The 15,453-nt window shown below is 44.6% G+C and overlaps 27 non-coding genes across 27 annotated transcripts; all 27 read left to right on the top strand.

Annotated features, from left to right (window-relative positions):
- The first annotated feature begins 51 nt into the window (after positions 1-51).
- Positions 52-124, top strand: trnak-uuu. The gene has a single exon. It is a non-coding gene; the product is annotated as a tRNA-Lys (tRNA).
- Positions 125-752: 628 nt separating this feature from the next.
- On the top strand, positions 753-825 carry trnat-ugu. The gene has a single exon. It is a non-coding gene; the product is annotated as a tRNA-Thr (tRNA).
- Positions 826-1,250: 425 nt separating this feature from the next.
- Positions 1,251-1,323, top strand: trnak-uuu. Its single transcript has one exon. It is a non-coding gene; the product is annotated as a tRNA-Lys (tRNA).
- A 969-nt stretch (positions 1,324-2,292) lies between these two features.
- On the top strand, positions 2,293-2,365 carry trnak-uuu. Its single transcript has one exon. It is a non-coding gene; the product is annotated as a tRNA-Lys (tRNA).
- A 321-nt stretch (positions 2,366-2,686) lies between these two features.
- On the top strand, positions 2,687-2,759 carry trnak-uuu. Its single transcript has one exon. It is a non-coding gene; the product is annotated as a tRNA-Lys (tRNA).
- A 609-nt stretch (positions 2,760-3,368) lies between these two features.
- trnak-uuu lies at positions 3,369-3,441 on the top strand. Its single transcript has one exon. It is a non-coding gene; the product is annotated as a tRNA-Lys (tRNA).
- Positions 3,442-3,866: 425 nt separating this feature from the next.
- Positions 3,867-3,939, top strand: trnak-uuu. Its single transcript has one exon. It is a non-coding gene; the product is annotated as a tRNA-Lys (tRNA).
- Positions 3,940-4,908: 969 nt separating this feature from the next.
- On the top strand, positions 4,909-4,981 carry trnak-uuu. Its single transcript has one exon. It is a non-coding gene; the product is annotated as a tRNA-Lys (tRNA).
- A 321-nt stretch (positions 4,982-5,302) lies between these two features.
- Positions 5,303-5,375, top strand: trnak-uuu. Its single transcript has one exon. It is a non-coding gene; the product is annotated as a tRNA-Lys (tRNA).
- Positions 5,376-5,984: 609 nt separating this feature from the next.
- trnak-uuu lies at positions 5,985-6,057 on the top strand. The gene has a single exon. It is a non-coding gene; the product is annotated as a tRNA-Lys (tRNA).
- Positions 6,058-6,482: 425 nt separating this feature from the next.
- On the top strand, positions 6,483-6,555 carry trnak-uuu. The gene has a single exon. It is a non-coding gene; the product is annotated as a tRNA-Lys (tRNA).
- A 426-nt stretch (positions 6,556-6,981) lies between these two features.
- On the top strand, positions 6,982-7,054 carry trnak-uuu. Its single transcript has one exon. It is a non-coding gene; the product is annotated as a tRNA-Lys (tRNA).
- Positions 7,055-7,682: 628 nt separating this feature from the next.
- trnak-uuu lies at positions 7,683-7,755 on the top strand. The gene has a single exon. It is a non-coding gene; the product is annotated as a tRNA-Lys (tRNA).
- A 425-nt stretch (positions 7,756-8,180) lies between these two features.
- On the top strand, positions 8,181-8,253 carry trnak-uuu. Its single transcript has one exon. It is a non-coding gene; the product is annotated as a tRNA-Lys (tRNA).
- Positions 8,254-9,223: 970 nt separating this feature from the next.
- On the top strand, positions 9,224-9,296 carry trnak-uuu. The gene has a single exon. It is a non-coding gene; the product is annotated as a tRNA-Lys (tRNA).
- A 287-nt stretch (positions 9,297-9,583) lies between these two features.
- On the top strand, positions 9,584-9,656 carry trnak-uuu. Its single transcript has one exon. It is a non-coding gene; the product is annotated as a tRNA-Lys (tRNA).
- Positions 9,657-9,924: 268 nt separating this feature from the next.
- On the top strand, positions 9,925-9,997 carry trnak-uuu. The gene has a single exon. It is a non-coding gene; the product is annotated as a tRNA-Lys (tRNA).
- Positions 9,998-10,318: 321 nt separating this feature from the next.
- Positions 10,319-10,391, top strand: trnak-uuu. Its single transcript has one exon. It is a non-coding gene; the product is annotated as a tRNA-Lys (tRNA).
- Positions 10,392-10,659: 268 nt separating this feature from the next.
- On the top strand, positions 10,660-10,732 carry trnak-uuu. The gene has a single exon. It is a non-coding gene; the product is annotated as a tRNA-Lys (tRNA).
- Positions 10,733-11,157: 425 nt separating this feature from the next.
- trnak-uuu lies at positions 11,158-11,230 on the top strand. The gene has a single exon. It is a non-coding gene; the product is annotated as a tRNA-Lys (tRNA).
- A 426-nt stretch (positions 11,231-11,656) lies between these two features.
- trnak-uuu lies at positions 11,657-11,729 on the top strand. Its single transcript has one exon. It is a non-coding gene; the product is annotated as a tRNA-Lys (tRNA).
- Positions 11,730-12,698: 969 nt separating this feature from the next.
- Positions 12,699-12,771, top strand: trnak-uuu. The gene has a single exon. It is a non-coding gene; the product is annotated as a tRNA-Lys (tRNA).
- Positions 12,772-13,096: 325 nt separating this feature from the next.
- trnak-uuu lies at positions 13,097-13,169 on the top strand. The gene has a single exon. It is a non-coding gene; the product is annotated as a tRNA-Lys (tRNA).
- A 269-nt stretch (positions 13,170-13,438) lies between these two features.
- On the top strand, positions 13,439-13,511 carry trnak-uuu. The gene has a single exon. It is a non-coding gene; the product is annotated as a tRNA-Lys (tRNA).
- A 425-nt stretch (positions 13,512-13,936) lies between these two features.
- On the top strand, positions 13,937-14,009 carry trnak-uuu. The gene has a single exon. It is a non-coding gene; the product is annotated as a tRNA-Lys (tRNA).
- A 267-nt stretch (positions 14,010-14,276) lies between these two features.
- On the top strand, positions 14,277-14,349 carry trnak-uuu. The gene has a single exon. It is a non-coding gene; the product is annotated as a tRNA-Lys (tRNA).
- Positions 14,350-15,114: 765 nt separating this feature from the next.
- trnak-uuu lies at positions 15,115-15,187 on the top strand. Its single transcript has one exon. It is a non-coding gene; the product is annotated as a tRNA-Lys (tRNA).
- The last annotated feature ends 266 nt before the right edge of the window (positions 15,188-15,453 follow it).

The following is a 15,453-nucleotide window of genomic DNA, read 5'->3' as shown; positions in this document are numbered from 1 at the left end:
ATCCGGTTGGACCTCACATGAACGGTTCCTCCAGGAGGTGGTCTTTGTGGTGCCTGGATAGCTCAGTCGGTAGAGCATCAGACTTTTAATCTGAGGGTCCAGGGTTCAAGTCCCAGTTCAGGCGAAAAGTCAATTGTCTAAAGTGACTGAAGTCTTCATTGAAATCCACCCTTCACCAAAGGCTAACGGTGGTCTGAGGGAGCTCCACAGTCTCCTTCTGCCCTTACTGAGACAGGCATTTATATCCACATTATTTAAAAGTTCTTAAGGCCCCCTCTATTGGGACACATTTGTTTAAATGTAGCCACAGATGTCTTGACACAAACAGGTGTAATGATGAACTGAGTCTTCGGGATTCCACTCAGTCCACTCAAGGAGGTGGTCTTCTCGAAGCCTGTATAGCGCAGTCGGTAGAGCATCAGACTTTTAATCTGAGGGTCCAGGGTTCAAGTCCCTGTTCAGGCGAAAAGTCTATTGAGTAAAGAGACTGAAGTCTTCATTGAAATCCTCCCTTCACCAAAGGCTAACGGTAGTCTGAGGGAGCTCCACAGTCTCCTTTTGCCCTTAATGAGACAGGCATTTATATCCACATTATTTAAAAGTTCTTAAGGCCCCCTCTATTGGGACACCTTCGTTTAAACTTAGCCACAGAAGTCTTGACACAAACAGGTCTAATGATGAACTGAGTCTTCCGGATTCCACTCAGTTTGAAACTCACTTAATCAATTCCTCAAGGAGGTGGTCTTCTCGAAGCCTGGATAGCTCAGTCGGTAGAGCATCAGACTTGTAATCTGAGGGTCCAGGGTTCAAGTCCCTGTTCAGGCGAAAAGTCTATTGAGTAATGTTACTGAAATCTTCATTGAAATCCTCACTGCACCAAAGGCAACGGTGGGCTGAGGGAGCTCCACAGTCTCCTTCTGCCCTTAATGAGACAGGCATTTGGTTCAAGCCTGTTTGTAACTCGAATCCCTGGGAACTTCCACGTTACTTTAAAAGTTCTTAGGGCCCTCTTAATTGGGATATCTTCATTTAAACTTAGCCACAGATATCTGTTATACAAACAGGTATAATGATAAACTTAGTCTTCGGGATTCCACTCAGTTTGGGACTCACTTGATCAGTTCCTGACACAAACAGGTATAATGATAATCTGTCATTATCTCAAATGCTACAGGAAAATCAGGGTCTTCGGGATTCCAATCCGGTTGGACCTCACATGAACGGTTCCTCCAGGAGGTGGTCTTTGTGGTGCCTGGATAGCTCAGTCGGTAGAGCATCAGACTTTTAATCTGAGGGTCCAGGGTTCAAGTCCCAGTTCAGGCGAAAAGTCAATTGTCTAAAGTGACTGAAGTCTTCATTGAAATCCACCCTTCACCAAAGGCTAACGGTGGTCTGAGGGAGCTCCACAGTCTCCTTCTGCCCTTACTGAGACAGGCATTTATATCCACATTATTTAAAAGTTCTTAAGGCCCCCTCTATTGGGACACATTTGTTTAAATGTAGCCACAGATGTCTTGACACAAACAGGTGTAATGATGAACTGAGTCTTCGGGATTCCACTCAGTCCACTCAAGGAGGTGGTCTTCTCGAAGCCTGTATAGCGCAGTCGGTAGAGCATCAGACTTTTAATCTGAGGGTCCAGTGTTCAAGTCCCTGTTCAGGCGAAAAGTCTATTGAGTAAAGAGACTGAAGTCTTCATTGAAATCCTCCCTTCACCAAAGGCTAACGGTAGTCTGAGGGAGCTCCACAGTCTCCTTTTGCCCTTAATGAGACAGGCATTTATATCCACATTATTTAAAAGTTCTTAAGGCCCCCTCTATTGGGACACCTTCGTTTAAACTTAGCCACAGAAGTCTTGACACAAACAGGTCTAATGATGAACTGAGTCTTCCGGATTCCACTCAGTTTGAAACTCACTTAATCAGTTCCTCAAGGAGGTGGTCTTCTCGAAGCCTGGATAGCTCAGTCAGTAGAGCATCAGACTTTTAATCTGAGGGTCCAGGGTTCAAGTCCCTGTTCAGGCGAAAAGTCAATTGTCTAAAGTGACAAAAGTCTTCATTGAAATCCTCCCTTCACCAAAGGCTAACGGTGGTCTGAGGGAGCTCCACAGTCTCCTTTTGCCCTTAATGAGACAGGCATTTATATCCACATTATTTAAAAGTTCTTAAGGCCCCATCTATTCGGACACCATCGTTTAAGTTTTGGCACAGATGTCTTTACACAAACAGGTCTAATGATGAACTGAGTCTTCGGGATTCCACTCAGTCCACTCAAGGAGGAGGTCTTCTCGAAGCCTGGATAGCTCAGTCGTTAGAGCATCAGACTTTTAATCTGAGGGTCCAGGGTTCAAGTCCCTGTTCAGGCGAAAAGTCAATTGTCTAAAGTGACTGAAGTCTTCATTGAAATCCTCCCTTCACCAAAGGCTAACGGTGGTCTGAGGGAGCTCCACAGTCTCCTTCTGCCCTTAATGAGACAGGCATTTGGTTCAAGCCCGTTTGTAACTAGAATCCCTGGGAATATCCACATAATTTAAAATTTCTTAAGGCCCCCTCTATTGGGACACCTTCGTTTAAACTTAGCCACAGAAGTCTTGACACAAACAGGTCTAATGATGAACTGAGTCTTCCGGATTCCACTCAGTTTGAAACTCACTTAATCAGTTCCTCAAGGAGGTGGTCTTCTCAAAGCCTGGATAGCTCAGTCGGTAGAGCATCAGACTTTTAATCTGAGGGTCCAGGGTTCAAGTCCCTGTTCAGGCGAAAAGTCTATTGAGTAAAGAGACTGAAGTCTTCATTGAAATCCTCCCTTCACCAAAGGCTAACGGTAGTCTGAGGGAGATCCACAGTCTCCTTTTGCCCTTAATGAGACAGGCATTTATATCCACATTATTTAAAAGTTCTTAAGGCCCCCTCTATTGGGACACCTTCGTTTAAACTTAGCCACAGATGTCTTTACACAAACAGGTGTAATGATGAACTGAGTCTTCGGGATTCCACTCAGTCCACTCAAGGAGGTGGTCTTCTCGAAGCCTGGATAGCTCAGTCGGTAGAGCATCAGAATTTTAATCTGAGGGTCCAGGGTTCAAGTCCCTGTTCAGGCGAAAAGTCAATTGTCTAAAGTGACAAAAGTCTTCATTGAAATCCTCCCTTCACCAAAGGCTAATGGTGGTCTGAGGGAGCTCCACAGTCTCCTTTTGCCCTTAATGAGACAGGCATTTATATCCACATTATTTAAAAGTTCTTAAGGCCCCCTCTATTGGGACACCTTCGTTTAAACTTAGCCACAGATGTCTTTACACAAACAGGTGTAATGATGAACTGAGTATTCGGGATTCCACTCAGTCCACTCAAGGAGGTGGTCTTCTCGAAGCCTGGATAGCTCAGTCGGTAGAGCATCAGACTTTTAATCTGAGGGTCCAGGGTTCAAGTCCCTGTTCAGGCGAAAAGTCTATTGAGTAATGTTACTGACATCTTCATTGAAATCCTCACTGCACCAAAGGCAACGGTGGGCTGAGGGAGCTCCACAGTCTCCTTCTGCCCTTAATGAGACAGGCATTTGGTTCAAGCCTGTTTGTAACTCGAATCCCTGGGAACTTCCACGTTACTTTAAAAGTTCTTAGGGCCCTCTTAATTGGGATATCTTCATTTAAACTTAGCCACAGATATCTGTTATACAAACAGGTATAATGATAAACTTAGTCTTCGGGATTCCACTCAGTTTGGGACTCACTTGATCAGTTCCTGACACAAACAGGTATAATGATAATCTGTCATTATCTCAAATGCTACAGGAAAATCAGGGTCTTCGGGATTCCAATCCGGTTGGACCTCACATGAACGGTTCCTCCAGGAGGTGGTCTTTGTGGTGCCTGGATAGCTCAGTCGGTAGAGCATCAGACTTTTAATCTGAGGGTCCAGGGTTCAAGTCCCAGTTCAGGCGAAAAGTCAATTGTCTAAAGTGACTGAAGTCTTCATTGAAATCCACCCTTCACCAAAGGCTAACGGTGGTCTGAGGGAGCTCCACAGTCTCCTTCTGCCCTTACTGAGACAGGCATTTATATCCACATTATTTAAAAGTTCTTAAGGCCCCCTCTATTGGGACACATTTGTTTAAATGTAGCCACAGATGTCTTGACACAAACAGGTGTAATGATGAACTGAGTCTTCAGGATTCCACTCAGTCCACTCAAGGAGGTGGTCTTCTCGAAGCCTGTATAGCGCAGTCGGTAGAGCATCAGACTTTTAATCTGAGGGTCCAGGGTTCAAGTCCCTGTTCAGGCGAAAAGTCTATTGAGTAAAGAGACTGAAGTCTTCATTGAAATCCTCCCTTCACCAAAGGCTAACGGTAGTCTGAGGGAGCTCCACAGTCTCCTTTTGCCCTTAATGAGACAGGCATTTATATCCACATTATTTAAAAGTTCTTAAGGCCCCCTCTATTGGGACACCTTCGTTTAAACTTAGCCACAGAAGTCTTGACACAAACAGGTCTAATGATGAACTGAGTCTTCCGGATTCCACTCAGTTTGAAACTCACTTAATCAGTTCCTCAAGGAGGTGGTCTTCTCGAAGCCTGGATAGCTCAGTCAGTAGAGCATCAGACTTTTAATCTGAGGGTCCAGGGTTCAAGTCCCTGTTCAGGCGAAAAGTCAATTGTCTAAAGTGACAAAAGTCTTCATTGAAATCCTCCCTTCACCAAAGGCTAACGGTGGTCTGAGGGAGCTCCACAGTCTCCTTTTGCCCTTAATGAGACAGGCATTTATATCCACATTATTTAAAAGTTCTTAAGGCCCCATCTATTCGGACACCATCGTTTAAGTTTTGGCACAGATGTCTTTACACAAACAGGTCTAATGATGAACTGAGTCTTCGGGATTCCACTCAGTCCACTCAAGGAGGAGGTCTTCTCGAAGCCTGGATAGCTCAGTCGTTAGAGCATCAGACTTTTAATCTGAGGGTCCAGGGTTCAAGTCCCTGTTCAGGCGAAAAGTCAATTGTCTAAAGTGACTGAAGTCTTCATTGAAATCCTCCCTTCACCAAAGGCTAACGGTGGTCTGAGGGAGCTCCACAGTCTCCTTCTGCCCTTAATGAGACAGGCATTTGGTTCAAGCCCGTTTGTAACTAGAATCCCTGGGAATATCCACATAATTTAAAATTTCTTAAGGCCCCCTCTATTGGGACACCTTCGTTTAAACTTAGCCACAGAAGTCTTGACACAAACAGGTCTAATGATGAACTGAGTCTTCCGGATTCCACTCAGTTTGAAACTCACTTAATCAGTTCCTCAAGGAGGTGGTCTTCTCAAAGCCTGGATAGCTCAGTCGGTAGAGCATCAGACTTTTAATCTGAGGGTCCAGGGTTCAAGTCCCTGTTCAGGCGAAAAGTCTATTGAGTAAAGAGACTGAAGTCTTCATTGAAATCCTCCCTTCACCAAAGGCTAACGGTAGTCTGAGGGAGATCCACAGTCTCCTTTTGCCCTTAATGAGACAGGCATTTATATCCACATTATTTAAAAGTTCTTAAGGCCCCCTCTATTGGGACACCTTCGTTTAAACTTAGCCACAGATGTCTTTACACAAACAGGTGTAATGATGAACTGAGTCTTCGGGATTCCACTCAGTCCACTCAAGGAGGTGGTCTTCTCGAAGCCTGGATAGCTCAGTCGGTAGAGCATCAGAATTTTAATCTGAGGGTCCAGGGTTCAAGTCCCTGTTCAGGCGAAAAGTCAATTGTCTAAAGTGACAAAAGTCTTCATTGAAATCCTCCCTTCACCAAAGGCTAATGGTGGTCTGAGGGAGCTCCACAGTCTCCTTTTGCCCTTAATGAGACAGGCATTTATATCCACATTATTTAAAAGTTCTTAAGGCCCCCTCTATTGGGACACCTTCGTTTAAACTTAGCCACAGATGTCTTTACACAAACAGGTGTAATGATGAACTGAGTATTCGGGATTCCACTCAGTCCACTCAAGGAGGTGGTCTTCTCGAAGCCTGGATAGCTCAGTCGGTAGAGCATCAGACTTTTAATCTGAGGGTCCAGGGTTCAAGTCCCTGTTCAGGCGAAAAGTCTATTGAGTAATGTTACTGACATCTTCATTGAAATCCTCACTGCACCAAAGGCAACGGTGGGCTGAGGGAGCTCCATAGTCTCCTTCTGCCCTTAATGAGACAGGCATTTAGTTCAAGGCTGTTTGTAACTCGAATCCCTGGGAACTTCCACGTTACTTTAAAAGTTCTTAGGGCCCTCTTAATTGGGATATCTTCATTTAAACTTAGCCACAGATATCTGTTATACAAACAGGTATAATGATAAACTTAGTCTTCGGGATTCCACTCAGTTTGGGACTCACTTGATCAGTTCCTGACACAAACAGGTATAATGATAATCTGTCATTATCTCAAATGCTACAGGAAAATCAGGGTCTTCGGGATTCCAATCCGGTTGGACCTCACATGAACGGTTCCTCCAGGAGGTGGTCTTTGTGATGCCTGGATAGCTCAGTCGGTAGAGCATCAGACTTTTAATCTGAGGGTCCAGGGTTCAAGTCCCAGTTCAGGCGAAAAGTCAATTGTCTAAAGTGACTGAAGTCTTCATTGAAATCCTCCCTTCACCAAAGGCTAACGGTGGTCTGAGGGAGCTCCACAGTCTCCTTCTGCCCTTAATGAGACAGGCATTTGGTTCAAGCCTGTTTGTAACTCGAATCCCTGGGAACTTCCACGTTACTTTAAAAGTTCTTAGGGCCCTCTTAATTGGGATATCTTCATTTAAACTTAGCCACAGATATCTGTTATACAAACAGGTATAATGATAAACTTAGTCTTCGGGATTCCACTCAGTTTGGGACTCACTTGATCAGTTCCTGACACAAACAGGTATAATGATAATCTGTCATTATCTCAAATGCTACAGGAAAATCAGGGTCTTCGGGATTCCAATCCGGTTGGACCTCACATGAACGGTTCCTCCAGGAGGTGGTCTTTGTGGTGCCTGGATAGCTCAGTCGGTAGAGCATCAGACTTTTAATCTGAGGGTCCAGGGTTCAAGTCCCAGTTCAGGCGAAAAGTCAATTGTCTAAAGTGACTGAAGTCTTCATTGAAATCCACCCTTCACCAAAGGCTAACGGTGGTCTGAGGGAGCTCCACAGTCTCCTTCTGCCCTTACTGAGACAGGCATTTATATCCACATTATTTAAAAGTTCTTAAGGCCCCCTCTATTGGGACACATTTGTTTAAATGTAGCCACAGATGTCTTGACACAAACAGGTGTAATGATGAACTGAGTCTTCGGGATTCCACTCAGTCCACTCAAGGAGGTGGTCTTCTCGAAGCCTGTATAGCGCAGTCGGTAGAGCATCAGACTTTTAATCTGAGGGTCCAGGGTTCAAGTCCCTGTTCAGGTGAAAAGTCTATTGAGTAAAGAGACTGAAGTCTTCATTGAAATCCTCCCTTCACCAAAGGCTAACGGTAGTCTGAGGGAGCTCCACAGTCTCCTTCTGCCCTTAATGAGACAGGCATTTATATCCACATTATTTAAAAGTTCTTAAGGCCCCCTCTATTGGGACACCTTCGTTTAAACTTAGCCACAGAAGTCTTGACACAAACAGGTCTAATGATGAACTGAGTCTTCCGGATTCCACTCAGTTTGAAACTCACTTAATCAGTTCCTCAAGGAGGTGGTCTTCTCGAAGCCTGGATAGCTCAGTCGGTAGAGCACCAGACTTTTAATCTGAGGGTCCAGGGTTCAAGTCCCTGTTCAGGCGAAAAGTCTATTGAGTAATGTTACTGAAATCTTCATTGAAATCCTCACTGCACCAAAGGCAACGGTGGGCTGAGGGAGCTCCACAGTCTCCTTCTGCCCTTAATGAGACAGGCATTTGGTTCAAGCCTGTTTGTAACTCAAATCCCTGGCAACTTCCACGTTACTTTAAAAGTTCTTAGGGCCCTCTTAATTGGGATATCTTCATTTAAACTTAGCCACAGATATCTGTTATACAAACAGGTATAATGATAAACTTAGTCTTCGGGATTCCACTCAGTTTGGGACTCACTTGATCAGTTCCTGACACAAACAGGTATAATGATAATCTGTCATTATCTCAAATGCTACAGGAAAATCAGGGTCTTCGGGATTCCAATCCGGTTGGACCTCACATGAACGGTTCCTCCAGGAGGTGGTCTTTGTGGTGCCTGGATAGCTCAGTCGGTAGAGCATCAGACTTTTAATCTGAGGGTCCAGGGTTCAAGTCCCAGTTCAGGCGAAAAGTCAATTGTCTAAAGTGACTGAAGTCTTCATTGAAATCCACCCTTCACCAAAGGCTAACGGTGGTCTGAGGGAGCTCCACAGTCTCCTTCTGCCCTTACTGAGACAGGCATTTATATCCACATTATTTAAAAGTTCTTAAGGCCCCCTCTATTGGGACACATTTGTTTAAATGTAGCCACAGATGTCTTGACACAAACAGGTCTAATGATGAACTGAGTCTTCGGGATTCCACTCAGTCCACTCAAGGAGGTGGTCTTCTCGAAGCCTGTATAGCGCAGTCGGTAGAGCATCAGACTTTTAATCTGAGGGTCCAGGGTTCAAGTCCCTGTTCAGGGCGAAAAGTCTATTGAGTAAAGAGACTGAAGTCTTCATTGAAATCCTCCCTTCACCAAAGGCTAACGGTAGTCTGAGGGAGCTCCACAGTCTCCTTTTGCCCTTAATGAGACAGGCATTTATATCCACATTATTTAAAAGTTCTTAAGGCCCCCTCTATTGGGACACCTTCGTTTAAACTTAGCCACAGAAGTCTTGACACAAACAGGTCTAATGATGAACTGAGTCTTCCGGATTCCACTCAGTTTGAAACTCACTTAATCAGTTCCTCAAGGAGGTGGTCTTCTCGAAGCCTGGATAGCTCAGTCGGTAGAGCATCAGAATTTTAATCTGAGGGTCCAGGGTTCAAGTCCCTGTTCAGGTGAAAAGTCAATTGTCTAAAGTGACAAAAGTCTTCATTGAAATCCTCCCTTCACCAAAGGCTAACGGTAGTCTGAGGGAGCTCCACAGTCTCCTTTTGCCCTTAATGAGACAGGCATTTATATCCACATTATTTAAAAGTTCTTAAGGCCCCATCTATTCGCACACCATCGTTTAAGTTTTGGCACAGATGTCTTTACACAAACAGGTCTAATGATGAACTGAGTCTTCGGGATTCCACTCAGTCCACTCAAGGAGGAGGTCTTCTCGAAGCCTGGATAGCTCAGTCGTTAGAGCATCAGACTTTTAATCTGAGGGTCCAGGGTTCAAGTCCCTGTTCAGGCGAAAAGTCTTTTGAGTAAAGAGACTGAAGTCTTCATTGAAATCCTCCCTTCACCAAAGGCTAACGGTAGTCTGAGGGAGCTCCACAGTCTCCTTTTGCCCTTAATGAGACAGGCATTTATATCCACATTATTTAAAAGTTCTTAAGGCCCCATCTATTCGGACACCATCGTTTAAGTTTTGGCACAGATGTCTTGACACAAACAGGTCTAATGATGAACTGAGTCTTCCGGATTCCACTCAGTTTGAAACTCACTTAATCAGTTCCTCAAGGAGGTGGTCTTCTCGAAGCCTGGATAGCTCAGTCGGTAGAGCATCAGACTTTTAATCTGAGGGTCCAGGGTTCAAGTCCCTGTTCAGGCGAAAAGTCAATTGTCTAAAGTGACAAAAGTCTTCATTGAAATCCTCCCTTCACCAAAGGCTAACGGTGGTCTGAGGGAGCTCCACAGTCTCCTTTTGCCCTTAATGAGACAGGCATTTATATCCACATTATTTAAAAGTTCTTAAGGCCCCATCTATTCGGACACCATCGTTTAAGTTTTGGCACAGATGTCTTTACACAAACAGGTCTAATGATGAACTGAGTCTTCGGGATTCCACTCAGTCCACTCAAGGAGGAGGTCTTCTCGAAGCCTGGATAGCTCAGTCGTTAGAGCATCAGACTTTTAATCTGAGGGTCCAGGGTTCAAGTCCCTGTTCAGGCGAAAAGTCAATTGTCTAAAGTGACTGAAGTCTTCATTGAAATCCTCCCTTCACCAAAGGCTAACGGTGGTCTGAGGGAGCTCCACAGTCTCCTTCTGCCCTTAATGAGACAGGCATTTGGTTCAAGCCCGTTTGTAACTAGAATCCCTGGGAATATCCACATAATTTAAAAGTTCTTAAGGCCCCCTCTATTGGGACACCTTCGTTTAAACTTAGCCACAGAAGTCTTGACACAAACAGGTCTAATGATGAACTGAGTCTTCCGGATTCCACTCAGTTTGAAACTCACTTAATCAGTTCCTCAAGGAGGTGATCTTCTCAAAGCCTGGATAGCTCAGTCGGTAGAGCATCAGACTTTTAATCTGAGGGTCCAGGGTTCAAGTCCCTGTTCAGGCGAAAAGTCTATTGAGTAAAGAGACTGAAGTCTTCATTGAAATCCTCCCTTCACCAAAGGCTAACGGTAGTCTGAGGGAGCTCCACAGTCTCCTTTTGCCCTTAATGAGACAGGCATTTATATCCACATTATTTAAAAGTTCTTAAGGCCCCCTCTATTGGGACACCTTCGTTTAAACTTAGCCACAGATGTCTTTACACAAACAGGTGTAATGATGAACTGAGTCTTCGGGATTCCACTCAGTCCACTCAAGGAGGTGGTCTTCTCGAAGCCTGGATAGCTCAGTCGGTAGAGCATCAGACTTTTAATCTGAGGGTCCAGGGTTCAAGTCCCTGTTCAGGCGAAAAGTCTATTGAGTAATGTTACTGACATCTTCATTGAAATCCTCACTGCACCAAAGGCAACGGTGGGCTGAGGGAGCTCCACAGTCTCCTTCTGCCCTTAATGAGACAGGCATTTTGTTCAAGCCTGTTTGTAACTCGAATCCCTGGGAACTTCCACGTTACTTTAAAAGTTCTTAGGGCCCTCTTAATTGGGATATCTTCATTTAAACTTAGCCACAGATATCTGTTATACAAACAGGTATAATGATAAACTTAGTCTTCGGGATTCCACTCAGTTTGGGACTCACTTGATCAGTTCCTGACACAAACAGGTATAATGATAATCTGTCATTATCTCAAATGCTACAGGAAAATCAGGGTCTTCGGGATTCCAATCCGGTTGGACCTCACATGAATGGTTCCTCCAGGAGGTGGTCTTTTTGATGCCTGGATAGCTCAGTCGGTAGAGCATCAGACTTTTAATCTGAGGGTCCAGGGTTCAAGTCCCAGTTCAGGCGAAAAGTCAATTGTCTAAAGTGACTGAAGTCTTCATTGAAATCCTCCCTTCACCAAAGGCTAACGGTGGTCTGAGGGAGCTCCACAGTCTCCTTCTGCCCTTAATGAGACAGGCATTTGGTTCAAGCCTGTTTGTAACTCGAATCCCTGGGAACTTCCACGTTACTTTAAAAGTTCTTAGGGCCCTCTTAATTGGGATATCTTCATTTAAACTTAGCCACAGATATCTGTTATACAAACAGGTATAATGATAAACGTAGTCTTCGGGATTCCACTCAGTTTGGGAGTCACTTGATCAGTTCCTGACACAAACAGGTCTAATGATAATCTGTCATTATCTCAAATGCTACAGGAAAATCAGGGTCTTCGGGATTCCAATCCGGTTGGACCTCACATGAACGGTTCCTCCAGGAGGTGGTCTTTGTGGTGCCTGGATAGCTCAGTCGGTAGAGCATCAGACTTTTAATCTGAGGGTCCAGGGTTCAAGTCCCAGTTCAGGCGAAAAGTCAATTGTCTAAAGTGACTGAAGTCTTCATTGAAATCCACCCTTCACCAAAGGCTAACGGTGGTCTGAGGGAGCTCCACAGTCTCCTTCTGCCCTTACTGAGACAGGCATTTATATCCACATTATTTAAAAGTTCTTAAGGCCCCCTCTATTGGGACACATTTGTTTAAATGTAGCCACAGATGTCTTGACACAAACAGGTCTAATGATGAACTGAGTCTTCGGGATTCCACTCAGTCCACTCAAGGAGGTGGTCTTCTCGAAGCCTGTATAGCGCAGTCGGTAGAGCATCAGACTTTTAATCTGAGGGTCCAGGGTTCAAGTCCCTGTTCAGGCGAAAAGTCTATTGAGTAAAGAGACTGAAGTCTTCATTGAAATCCTCCCTTCACCAAAGGCTAACGGTAGTCTGAGGGAGCTCCACAGTCTCCTTTTGCCCTTAATGAGACAGGCATTTATATCCACATTATTTAAAAGTTCTTAAGGCCCCCTCTATTGGGACACCTTCGTTTAAACTTAGCCACAGAAGTCTTGACACAAACAGGTCTAATGATGAACTGAGTCTTCCGGATTCCACTCAGTTTGAAACTCACTTAATCAGTTCCTCAAGGAGGTGGTCTTCTCGAAGCCTGGATAGCTCAGTCGGTAGAGCATCAGAATTTTAATCTGAGGGTCCAGGGTTCAAGTCCCTGTTCAGGCGAAAAGTCAATTGTCTAAAGTGACAAAAGTCTTCATTGAAATCCTCCCTTCACCAAAGGCTAACGGTAGTCTGAGGGAGCTCCACAGTCTCCTTTTGCCCTTAATGAGACAGGCATTTATATCCACATTATTTAAAAGTTCTTAAGGCCCCATCTATTCGGACACCATCGTTTAAGTTTTGGCACAGATGTCTTTACACAAACAGGTCTAATGATGAACTGAGTCTTCGGGATTCCACTCAGTCCACTCAAGGAGGAGGTCTTCTCGAAGCCTGGATAGCTCAGTCGTTAGAGCATCAGACTTTTAATCTGAGGGTCCAGGGTTCAAGTCCCTGTTCAGGCGAAAAGTCAATTGTCTAAAGTGACTGAAGTCTTCATTGAAATCCTTCCCTTCACCAAAGGCTAACGGTGGTCTGAGGGAGCTCCACAGTCTCCTTTTGCCCTTAATGAGACAGGCATTTGGTTTTCAAGCCCGTTTGTAACTAGAATCCCTGGGAATATCCACATTAATTTAAAAGTTCTTAAGGCCCCCTCTATTGGGACACCTTCGTTTAAACTTAGGCACAGATGTCTTGACACAAACAGGTCTAATGATGAACTGAGTCTTCCGGATTCCACTCAGTTTGAAACTCACTTAATCAGTTCCTCAAGGAGGTGGTCTTCTCGAAGCCTGGATAGCTCAGTCGGTAGAGCATCAGACTTTTAATCTGAGGGTCCAGGGTTCAAGTCCCTGTTCAGGCGAAAAGTCTATTGAGTAAAGAGACTGAAGTCTTCATTGAAATCCTCCCTTCACCAAAGGCTAACGGTAGTCTGAGGGAGCTCCACAGTCTCCTTTTGCCCTTAATGAGACAGGCATTTATATCCACATTATTTAAAAGTTCTTAAGGCCCCCTCTATTGGGACACCCTTCGTTTAAACTTAGCCACAGATGTCTTTACACAAACAGGTGTAATGATGAACTGAGTCTTCGGGATTCCACTCAGTCCACTCAAGGAGGTGGTCTTCTCGAAGCCTGGATAGCTCAGTCGGTAGAGCATCAGACTTTTAATCTGAGGGTCCAGGGTTCAAGTCCCTGTTCAGGCAAAAAGTCTATTGAGTAATGTTACTGACATCTTCATTGAAATCCTCACTGCACCAAAGGCAACGGTGGGCTGAGGGAGCTCCACAGTCTCCTTCTGCCCTTAATGAGACAGGCATTTTGTTCAAGCCTGTTTGTAACTCGAATCCCTGGGAACTTCCACGTTACTTTAAAAGTTCTTAGGGCCCTCTTAATTGGGATATCTTCATTTAAACTTAGCCACAGATATCTGTTATACAAACAGGTATAATGATAAACTTAGTCTTCGGGATTCCACTCAGTTTGGGACTCACTTGATCAGTTCCTGACACAAACAGGTATAATGATAATCTGTCATTATCTCAAATGCTACAGGAAAATCAGGGTCTTCGGGATTCCAATCCGGTTGGACCTCACATGAACGGTTCCTCCAGGAGGCGGTCTTTTTGATGCCTGGATAGCTCAGTCGGTAGAGCATCAGACTTTTAATCTGAGGGTCCAGGGTTCAAGTCCCTGTTCAGGCGAAAAGTCTATTGTCTAAAGTGACTGAAGTCTTCATTGAAATCCTCCCTTCACCAAAGGCTAACGGTAGTCTGAGGGAGCTCCACAGTCTCCTTTTGCCCTTAATGAGACAGGCATTTATATCCACATTATTTAAAAGTTCTTAAGGCCCCCTCTATTGGGACACCTTTGTTTAAACTTAGCCACAGATGTCTTTACACAAACAGGTCTAATGATGAACTGAGTCTTCGGGATTCACTCAGTCCACTCAAGGAGGTGGTCTTCTCGAAGCCTGGATAGCTCAGTTGGTAGAGCATCAGACTTTTAATCTGAGGGTCCAGGGTTCAAGTCCCTGTTCAGGCGAAAAGTCTATTGAGTAATGTTACTGACATCTTCATTGAAATCCTCACTGTACCAAAGGCAACGGTGAGCTGAGGGAGCTCCACAGTCTCCTTCTGCCCTTAATGAGACAGGCATTTGGTTCAAGCCTGTTTGTAACTCGAATCCCTGGGAACTTCCACGTTACTTTAAAAGTTCTTAGGGCCCTCTTAATTGGGATATCTTCATTTAAACATAGCCACAGATATCTGTTACACAAACAGGTATAATGATAAACGTAGTCTTCGGGATTCCACTCAGTTTGGGAGTCACTTGATCAGTTCCTGACACAAACAGGTCTAATGATAATCTGTCATTATCTCAAATGCTACAGGAAAATCAGGGTCTTCGGGATTCCAATCCGGTTGGACCTCACATGAACTGTTCCTCCAGGAGGTGGTCTTTTTGAAGCCTGGATAGTTCAGACGGTAGAGCATCAGACTTTTAATCTGAGGGTCCAGGGTTCAAGTCCCTGTTCAGGTGAAAAGTCTATTGTCTAAAGTGACTGAAGTCTTCATTGAAATCCACCCTTCACCAAAGGCTAACGGTGGTCTGGGGAGCTCCACAGTCTCCTTCTGCCCTTAATGAGACAGGCATTTATATCCACATTATTTAAAAGTTCTTAAGGCCCCCTCTATTGGGACACATTTGTTTAAATGTAGCCACAGATGTCTTTACACAAACAAGTCTAATGATGAACTGAGTCTTCGGGATTCCACTCAGTCCACTCAAGGAGGAGGTCTTCTCGAAGCCTGGATAGCTCAGTCGTTAGAGCATCAGACTTTTAATCTGAGGGTCCAGGGTTCAAGTCCCTGTTCAGGCGAAAAGTCAATTGTCTAAAGTGACTGAAGTCTTCATTGAAATCCTCCCTTCACCAAAGGCTAACGGTGGTCTGAGGGAGCTCCACAGTCTCCTTCTGCCCTTAATGAGACAGGCATTTATATCCACATTATTTAAAAGTTCTTAAGGCCCCATCTATTCGGACACCATCGTTTAAGTTTTGGCACAGATGTCTTTACACAAACAGGTCTAATGATGAACTGAGTCTTCGGGATTCCACTCAGTCCACTCAAGGAGGAGGTCTTCTCG

This window comes from Trematomus bernacchii, unplaced genomic scaffold (genome assembly GCF_902827165.1).
Source record: "Trematomus bernacchii unplaced genomic scaffold, fTreBer1.1, whole genome shotgun sequence".
Taxonomy (NCBI): Eukaryota; Metazoa; Chordata; class Actinopteri; order Perciformes; family Nototheniidae; genus Trematomus; species Trematomus bernacchii.
This window is presented reverse-complemented; position numbering and strand designations above follow the sequence as displayed.